This window comes from Physeter macrocephalus, chromosome 19 (genome assembly GCF_002837175.3).
Source record: "Physeter macrocephalus isolate SW-GA chromosome 19, ASM283717v5, whole genome shotgun sequence".
Lineage (NCBI taxonomy): Eukaryota > Metazoa > Chordata > Mammalia > Artiodactyla > Physeteridae > Physeter > Physeter macrocephalus.
This window is the reverse complement of record NC_041232.1, coordinates 31,056,639-31,066,888: the sequence shown is the minus strand read 5'-3', so window position 1 is coordinate 31,066,888 and position 10,250 is coordinate 31,056,639.

The following is a 10,250-nucleotide window of genomic DNA, read 5'->3' as shown; positions in this document are numbered from 1 at the left end:
AAAGCTTGTGTTTCCTTATTTATTTTCATTTTGGATGATCTGTCCATTGGTAAAAGTGGGGTCTTAAAGTCCCCTACTATAATTGTGTTACTGTCAATTTCTCCTTTTATGGCTGTTAGCATTTGTCTTATGTATTGAGGTGCTCTTATGCTGGGTGCACAAATATTTACAATTGTTATATCTTCTTCTTGTATTGATCCCTTGATCATTATGTAGTGTCTTTCTTTGCTCTCGTAATAGTTTTTTTATTTTAAAGTCTATTTTGTCTGATATAAGAATTGCTACCCCAGCTTTCTTTTGATTTCCATTTGCATGAATATCTTTTTCCATCCACTCACTTTCGGTCTGTATGTGTCCCTAGGTCTGAAGTGGGTCTCTTGTAGACAGTATATATACAGATCTTGTTTTTGTATCCATTCAGCCAGTCTATGTCTTTTGGTTGGAGCATTTAATCCATTTACATTTAAGGTAGTTATCGATATGTATGTTCCAATTACCATTTTCTTAATTGTTTTGGGTTTGTTATTGTAAGTCTTTTCCTTCTCTTGTGCTTCCTTTAGCATTTGTTGTAGAACTGGTTTGGTGGTGCTGAATTCTCTTAGCTTTTGCTTACCTGTAAAGGTTTTAATTTCTCCGTCGAATCTGAATGAGATTCTTGCTGGATAGAGTAATCTTGGTTGTAGGTTTTTCCCCTTCGTCACTTTAAATATGCCCTGCCACTCCCTTCTGGCTTTCAGAGTTTCTGCTCAAAGATCAGCTGTTAACCTTAAGGGGATTCCCTTGTATGTTAATTGCTGTTCTTCTCTTGCTGCTTTTAATATTTTTTCTTTGTAATTAATTTTTGATAGTTTAATACGTGTCTTGGCATGTTTCTCCTTGGATCTATCCTGTATGGGATTCTCTGTGCTTCCTGGACTTGACTATTTCCTTTCCCATATTACAGAAGTTTTCAACTATAATCTCTTCAAATATTTTCTCATTCCCTTTCTTTTTCTCATCTTCTTCTGGGACCCCTATAATTCGAATGTTGGTGCATTTAATGTTGTCCCAGAGGTCTCTGAGACTGTCCTCAATTCTTTTCATTCTTTTTTCTTTATTCTGCTGTGTATTTCTCTGTCTTCTCATTTTGCTTAACTTACTGTGTTTGGGGTCTCCGTTTCACAGGCTGCAAGTTCGTAGTTCCCATTGTTTTTGGTGTCTGCTCCCAGTGGGTAAGGTTGGTTCAGTGGCTTGCGTAGGCTTCCTGGTGGAGGGGACTGGTGCCTGTGTTCTGTTGGATGAGGCTGGATCTTGTCTTTCTGGTGTGCAGGACCATGTCCGGTGGTGTATTTTGGGGTGTCTGTGAAATTGTTATGATTTTAGGTAGCCTCTCTGCTAATGGGTGAGTTTGTGTTCCTGTCTTGCTAGTTTTTTGGCATAGGGTGTCCAGCACTGTAGCTTGCTGGTCGTTGAGTGGAGCTGGGTTTTAGCATTGAGATGGAGATCTCTGGGAGAGCTTTTGCTGTTTGATATTACATGGGGCCGGGAGGTCTCAGGACCAATGTCCTGAACTTGGCTCTCCCACATCAGAGGTTCTGGCCTGACACCCAGCCAGAGCACCAAGATCCTGTCAGCCACATGGCTCAGAAGAAAAGGGAGAAAGAAAAGAAAAGAAAAGAAAAGAAAAGGAAAGAAAAGAAAGAAAGAGAGAGAGAGAGAAAGAAAGGGAGAAAGAAAGAAAGAGAGGGAGGAAGGAAGGAAGGAAGAAGGAAGGAAAGGAAAGAAGGAAAGAAAGAAGGGAAGAAAGAAAGGCAGGAAGAAAGGAAGATAGAAAGGAAGGAAAGAAGGAAGAAAAATAATAAAATAAAATAGTTATTAAAATAGAAAAAATTATTAAAAATTAAAAAGTTTAAAAAAAGGAGAAAGAAAGAAGTAGCGACCCAACCAAAAAACAAATCCACCAATAATAACAAGCGCTAAAAACTATACTAAAAAGCAAAAAAATAAAACAGACAGAACCCTAGGACAAATGGCAAAAGGAAAGCTATACAGACAAAATCACGCAAAGAAGCATACACATACACACTCACAAAAAGAGATAAAGGAAAATATATATATATATATATATATATATAATTTAAAAAGGGAGAGCAACCAAATCAATAAACAAATCTACCAATGATAATAAGCTCTAAATACTAAACTAAGATAAACATAAAACCAGAAACAAATTAGATGCAGAAAGCAAACCCCAAGTCTACAGTTGCTCCCAAAGTCCACCACCTCAATTCTGGGATGATTCTTTGTCTTTTCAGGTATTCCACAGATGCAGGGTACATCAAGTTGATTGTGGAGCTTTAATATGCTGCTCCTGAGGCTGCTGGGAGAAATTTCCCTTTCTCTTCTTTGTTCTCACAGCTCCTGGGGTTCAGCTTTGGATCTGGCCCTGCCTCTGTGTAGGTGGCCTGAGGGCATCTTTTGGGAAGTCTGAGGTTTTCTACCAGCGTTCAGTAGCTGTTCTGTAGGAGTTGTTCCACATGTAGATGTATTTCTGATTTATTTGTGGGGAGGAAGGTGATCTCCACATCTCACTCCTCTGCCATCTTGAAGGCGCCCCTGGTGGGGGGTTTTTTGGTTGGGGTTCACTCTAAGCAAGAGTTTTCCTTGATCCTTCAGTTATGTGTTGGTAGTTTGTTTTAAAATTTGTTTATTCTTACTAAAACTTTATATTATTGTATATGGACTATAGATTCTGACCATGATTTACTTTCATATTCAAACTGCCCTAGATTTGACCGCTGACAGTCTTCAAGCTGCCTTCTGTGCCCTTTTGAAATGTCTCATAATTTTTCAAGCCCTTTCTTATTTTCTGACCCAATTTGATGTTCCAGTTTATTCTTGTGTTTTCCTTGCCCTAGCCCTGGAATAAGACATTTCTCCAAGAAGCGTCCCTGAGTCCTTTGGGGAATGGCATCTTGCAATCAAAATCTTGGTATTTGTCTAAATCTTAATAAAATAACAGAAAATCCTTATTATTCACTGAAACATTCTACTCATAAAAACAGGCTAACAGGCTGCCCACTCCCACCCCTTCGCAGGCATGGGTGTCAGGAGAGGGGCTGGTTTCTTCTCAAGCACTTTGCATACTTCTTTTACCTGCATTGCTCTTGCCCACCCCTGCCTTTAAACCCATCCAAAAGCAGGGCTATGTGAAAACGCACAGCTGCTTTCCTGCAGAGGTGCAGAGCAGCTGATCCTAACTCTGGCTCAGGAAAACATGGGCCAATCCTTGAGAGGAAGACTTTCCAGACTTTTTCATTGTGGTACCATACAAATTACATATAATTTATCATTTTAACCATTTTAAAGCATACAGTTCAGCAGCACTATGTACATGTACGATAATCACCACTAGCTAATTCCAGAATATTTTCATCATCCCAAACAGAAACCCATGTACATTAAGCAGTCACTCCCCTCACCCATTTCTCCTCTCCCCATACCCCCCAGCCACTGGCCACCACTTATCTGTTTCTGATCTCAATGGATTTGCCTGTTCTGAATATTTCATGGAAATGGAATCATATAAAATGTGGCCTTTTGTGTCCAACTTCTTTCACTTAACATAACAGTTTTCAAGGTTCATCCATGAGATAACATGTATCATTACTTCAATTTCTTATGGCTGAATAATATTCCACTGTATGGCGATACCACTTTGTTTATCCATTCATCAGTTGATGAACATTTGAATTGTTTTTACTTTTTGACTATTGTGAATAGGGCTGCTTTGAACATTCCTATACAATTTTTGTTTGAACACCTGTTTTCTGTTCTTGGCATCTTTCCTCTCCCATTTCAAAACCATTTGGCTATTTGGGTCCCCTTGCAATTCCTTATGAATTGTAGAATTGGATTTTCCATTTCTATAAAAAGGCCATTGGGACTTTAGTAACGATTTTATTGACTCTGTAGATCACTTTGGATGTCATCTGAACCACAAATAATTTACCAGTTTTTCTGCAACACCACCGCCCCTTTTACATATATTCACTTTAGAGTTAACTCTACATATGGATGCAATTTTATATCCTATTCCTCAGGGTCTTTCTTTTTAAAATGTGTATTGATTATTCATGACACAACTACAGCTCAAAGGAATCACAAATGATTCCTATAAACATCTCCCATGACATGGAAATTTATTTTCTGAAAATGAAAGTCACTCCATAGTCCAAAAGTGAATGAATACCTGTGAAACCAAATGACCCAAGTGTACTGAAAACCAGGCATTCAAACTTGAATTGTTTAAGATGCTTAACAACAAAAACAGAGCTCTCCATCTGCCTCCTCCACTAACTGGCATCTCCCAGAAAGGAGCTTGTGCCCTCCTCTGGCACCCCAATTTTTATGGCTGCTGCAAAATCTAGAGGTCACCTGGCTCTGGTGGCCAGTGGGGCTTGTGCTCAAGGGTCCCCCAGGACTAGAACCACTGAAGAAAGAGTTCTTAAAAGGCTACTATCCCTAAAGCATAGCAAGAGATAAAAGTCAGAGAAGACTTTCTGTGAAAGAGGCATATTCTCTTCTCATGATAGCTGCAGCCTCAGGGGCAGGCTTCTAATTAAACATATCTAGGGCCTAATATATTCCTTTCCAGAGATGTCAGAGAGATTGTACCTTCTTTGTGTGCTCTCCCTCTGCTGCACTGCAGAATGCTAGTATATCCCAGAGGGGAGCTTTTACACGTCTGGTGCACTGGTTTTTGCAGCTGCTGCCCAGGGGATACCCCTTGATTACCTGGCTCAGGTGGCCAGGGGGGGCTTGTGTTCCTGGGTCCTTTGGGACTGTAACAATCAGAGACAGTTCTTGGCAGGCTACCAGTCCGAGGGCACTGTGCAGACAGCAGACTGAAACAACCCCAGTCTTTCTGTGAAAGAGGCCTATGTGCTTGTCCTGGAGCTTAAGCCCAAGAGGCAGGCCTCTGGCACGGCCCACATCTCTCAGGAGACCGAGGCCAGTGAACATCATCTTTGCACTCCTCTTCTGCCTTGCTTCAGCTCTCCAGTATCCCTTAAAAATGAGCTTGTACATGTATCTGGTGCCCCAGTTTTCGTGGCTGATGCCCAGGGATGCCCCTTCATCACCTGGCTCTGGTGGTGGGCAGGGCTTGCATCCCTGTGTCCCACGGGACTGTAACAAACGGAGACAAAGTTCTCAGCCGTCTACCACCCAGCACAGAGAGCAGACTGAAACATACCCCTTTCTCTTTCTGAGAGAGAAAGACTAGCTCTGGAGCTCCAGTCTGAGGAGCTTCAGAGTTCTCACACATCTAGGGGTGCACTGAGGTGCAATCTGGGGATGGAGGCCAGTGGATGCCATCTTTGTACTCTCCCTCTGCCTCATTCCAGGCCACCGATAAGTCCCGGAAGGGAGCTTGTACGCTCACGTGGCACTCTGATTTTTGTGACTTCTGCCAAGAGGACACTCTAGATTGCCTGGCTCTGGCAGCCAGTCGACTTCTGCTTGCAGTCCCATGGGGCTGTACATATTTGCACACTGTAAAGGTTGCTGCCTGAGGGTCTGGCTTCCAATCAGTCCAAACCTAGCTGCTAAGATCCTCCACTTTGGACACTAACAGGTATTGGCACATCCTCAACTACTGGGAGCCACTAAAAATGAAATAGTTGCTTAGATAATCACAAAGGTTTAAGAGACAACCAAGAGGTAAGGCAGAGTTAACAGTTCATCTCCCATACAAGGCCAGTTCTTCAAGACTGGGAGAGGTGGCTATTTTATATAATGCATGGAAACAAACACAGAGAGTCAAGTAAAATGAAGAAATAGAGGACTATCTTAAAAAAAATTTTTTTTTTAAAAAGAGGAAGAGTAAACACTTCCAAACCCATTTTGTGAGGCCAGCATTACCCTGATACCAAAACCAGAGAAGAACACTATAAGAAAATTACAGGCCAATATCCCTGATGAATATAAATCCTTGACAAAAATATTAGCAAGTGAAATTCAACAGTACATTTAAAGGATCATACACTATTATCAAGTGGGATTTATTCCAGGGATGCAAGGATGGTTCAACATTCACAAATAAACCAATGTAATACAACATATTAACAAAAAGAAGGACAAAAATCATTTGAACATATCAAAAGATGCAGAAAAAGCATGGGACAAAATTCAACATTCATTTTACAATAAAACTCTCAGCAAAGTGGATGTAGAGGGAACGTACCTCAACATAATAAAGGCCGTATGTGACAAATCCATATATGATGCCATGTATGACATCATAGTCAACGGTAAAAAAGCTTAAAGTTTTTCCTCTAAGATCAAGACAAGGATGCCCACTCTTGCCAATCTTAATTAACATAGTATTGGAAGTTCTAACCAGAGAAATTAGACAAGAAAAAGAAATAAAAGGCATCCAAATCAGAAGAGAAGATGTAAAACTGTCACTATTTGCAGATGACATGAAATTACATATAGGAAACCCTAAGGATTCTACACAAAAACTGTTAGAATAAATGAATTCAGTAAAGTTTCGGGTTACAAAATCAATATACAAAAATCTGTTGTGTTTCTATACACTAATAGCAAACTATCAGAAAGAGAAATTTAAGAAACAATCCCATTTACAATCACATCATAAGAATAAAATACCTAGGAATAAACTTAACCAAGGAGGTGAAAGACTTGTACACTGAAAACTTTAAGATATTAATGAAAGAAATGGAATAAGATGCAAGTAAATGTAATGATATTTCATGCTCATGAATTGGAAGACTTAATATTGTTAAAATGTCCATACTATCCAAAGCAATCTGCAGATTTAATGCAATTCCTATCAAAACACTAATGGCATTTTTTCACAGAAATAGAGCATACAATCCCAAAATTTGTATACAACCTCAAAAGAGCCCAAATAGCTAAAGCAATCTTGAGAAAGAAGCACAAAGCTGGAGGCATCACATGCTCTGATTTCAAACTATATTACAAAGCTATAGTAATCAAAATAGTATGGTACTGGCATAAAAACAGACACATAGGCCAATGGAACTGAATAGAGAGCCCGGAAATAACCCACACATACACGATCAGTTAATTTATGACAAAGAAACCAAGAATATACACTGGGGAGAGAGAGTCTCTTCAATAAATGGTGTTTCAAAGACTGGACAGCTACATGCAAAAGAATGAAACGGGACCACTACCTTACACCATTCACAAAAATGAACCCAAATTGGAATAAAGACTTGAATGTAAGACCTGAAATCATAAAACTCCTAGAAATAAACAAAGATAATAAGCTGCTTGATATTGGTCTTGGCAATTTTTTTTTTTTAATTTGACACTAAAATCAAAGGCAACAACAGCAAAACTAGGGGGTCTACATCAAACTAAAAAGCTTCTGCACAGCAAAGAAAACCATCAACAAATGAAAAGGCAACCTACCAAATGGGAGAGAGTATTCACAAATCATATATCAGTTAAGGCATTAATAACCAAAATGTATAAAAACTCATACAACTCAGGAGCAAAAAATACACAAACAATCCCATTAAAAAACGGGCCGAGGATCTGAATAGACATTTTTCCATAGAAGACTTACAGATGGCCAATAGGTACATGAAAAATTCCTCAGCGTCACTAATTAGCAGGAAAATACAAATCAAAACTGCAATGAGATACTGCCTCACGCCTGTCAGGTTGGCTATTAACAAAATGACAAAAAATAACAAAATGTTGGCAAAGATGTAAAGAAAAGAGAACTCTCGAATTTGCATTGTTGGTGGAAATGAAAATTGGTGCAGCTACTAGGGAAACAGTATAGAGCTTCCTCAAAAAATTAAAAATAGAACTATCATATGACCCAGCATTTCCACTCCCAGGTATTTATCTGAAGAAAACAAAAATACTAACATGAAGAGATATATGCACTTCCATGTTCACTGCAGCATTATTTACAATAGCCAAGATATAGAAAAGCCCAGTGTCCATCGACGGATGAATGGATAAAAAGATGTGATATATATATACACACATACATATATATATACACATGCACACACATATATGTAATACATATATATATACAAATACATATATATCTACATATATATATATAAAAATATACAATGGAATATTCAGCCATAAAAAAAATGAAATCTTACCATTTGTGACAACATGGATGGAACTTGAAGGCATTATGCTAAGTGAAATAAGTCAGAGAAAGACAAACACAATATGATCTCACTTATAGGTGAAATCTAAAAAATTAGAAACAAAAACAAAAACCCAAACTCATAGATACAGAGAACAGATGGGTGGTTGCCAGAGGTGGAGGGCATGAGGGGTGGGCAAAATGGGTGAAGAGGGTCAAAATGTACAAATTTCTAGTTATAAAATAAATAAATCACGAGGATGCAACATACAGCCCGGTAACTATAGTTAATAACACTGTACTGCGTATTTGAAGTTGATAAAAGAGTAAATCTTAAAAGCTCTCATCACAAGAAAAAATAACTTTGTAACTATGTATGGTGACAGACGTTACCTAGGCTTATTGCAGTGATCAATTTGCAATATATACACATAGCAAATCATCATACTGTTCACCTGGAACTAATATAATGTTATAGGTCAATTATATGTCAAAAATAAATTTAAATTAAAAAAAAAAACAGAAACTTATTTCTCACAGTTCTGGAGGCTGTGAAGTCCAAGATCAAGGTGTTGGCCCACTGGGTTTCTGGTGAGGGCCTTCTTCCTGGGGTTGGCAAATGGATGCCTTCTTGTTGTGTCCTCACAAGGCAGAGAGAGAGAGGAAGCATCCTCTCTCATGCCTCTTCTTACAAGGGCACTAATCCCACCATGAGGACTCCATCCTCATGACTTCATCACCTCCCAAGGGCCCTACCTCCAAACACCATCACACTAGGGATCAGGCTTCACGATATGAATGGAAGGCAGGGGACACAAACATTCCTTCCCAAGCAGGAAGGAAGGACCTTCCCAGGTTGTCCTTCCCAAGCAGCTGCCACACCCCAGATAGACACTTAGGCAGTCTGGGAGAGTGAAGAGCTTGCAGTATCAGTGAGTTTTTTTTTTTTTTATCTCAACACCCTCTAAATAACCCAGTCTACGTGTAAACTTACTGCTCCTACACATCTGTCCCTTTCAGTCCAATCTACAGGCTCATACTTTCCCATCCCTTGGATAAAATAAAATCTTATGCAGTTTCCATAAATGTTATGGCCAAATTCAAATAATGCAGTTCTTCAGGTCATTTTCAGCCACAAGAAGAACCATTTCATTTCAGTAATAAAATGTCCAACCTGATGTTAAATAATCTTATTAATTAAAACCAATTCCTCTCCTCTAGCTCTGGGGTAATTTAGACTCTGAAGGCTACAGTGGGGAGGAAGCCAGGGACAGTTTCTTCATTCTTCGCCTGCCCTGGGTTTCTGTTCCTGCTTCTATTCACTAGGCTGCCTCTGGGTCCTCTAGTACTGGACAGGGAACTGGGAAAAGAGTTAAGGAACAGCGGGCAAAGACACTTTGTGTGTTTACTGTACCATTTCCTCTTCCTTCACATACAGGCAGACTACATTTCCCAGCTTCCTTTGCAGTCAGTTTGGCTAATAAAATGTCACCTCCAGACCAGGATAGGTAAGAGCCTGTGTACCTGGCCCATTCCTCCTAAGGTCCCTGCTGCAACAGCCTTAGAGACCACGTGTTCTAGATGATACAGCAACAAGATGGAGCAAGGCCCCCAAACCCCATTCATCTTTATGTGGGCACAGAAAGAGCTTTCACTGTATTAAGCTGATGTGATTTACAGTTAATTTATGTTTGCAGCAGAAACAATTCTACCTCAACTGATACCAACAGGAAAGTTCGTAGGTAGCTGCAGTGGTTGCAACCATGCATTGTCCTCTGGGTGTGGCAATTTCTCACACGGGGACACTTTCATAAGATCCTCAGAGATAGCCCCATCTCCCAAGATGCAGGCAGTGCCCCTCCTCTATCTGGTTGCTTTTGACTCCTTAGCCCTTGGCTCTGGCAGTCTGCCTTTCTGCTTGCTCCCTCCAGGCAGCCCTCTTAGACAGAGTTCTTTAAAGGACTAGGCTGGTCATACCTGGTCCAGGGGAGCACCTTTTGACCCACGTGTATGATGCTCCTAATACATCCCATCTTTCCCTCTTTCTGCTTCTCAAGCCAATTATCAGAACCACTTGGGTTTAGATTTTTTAAGC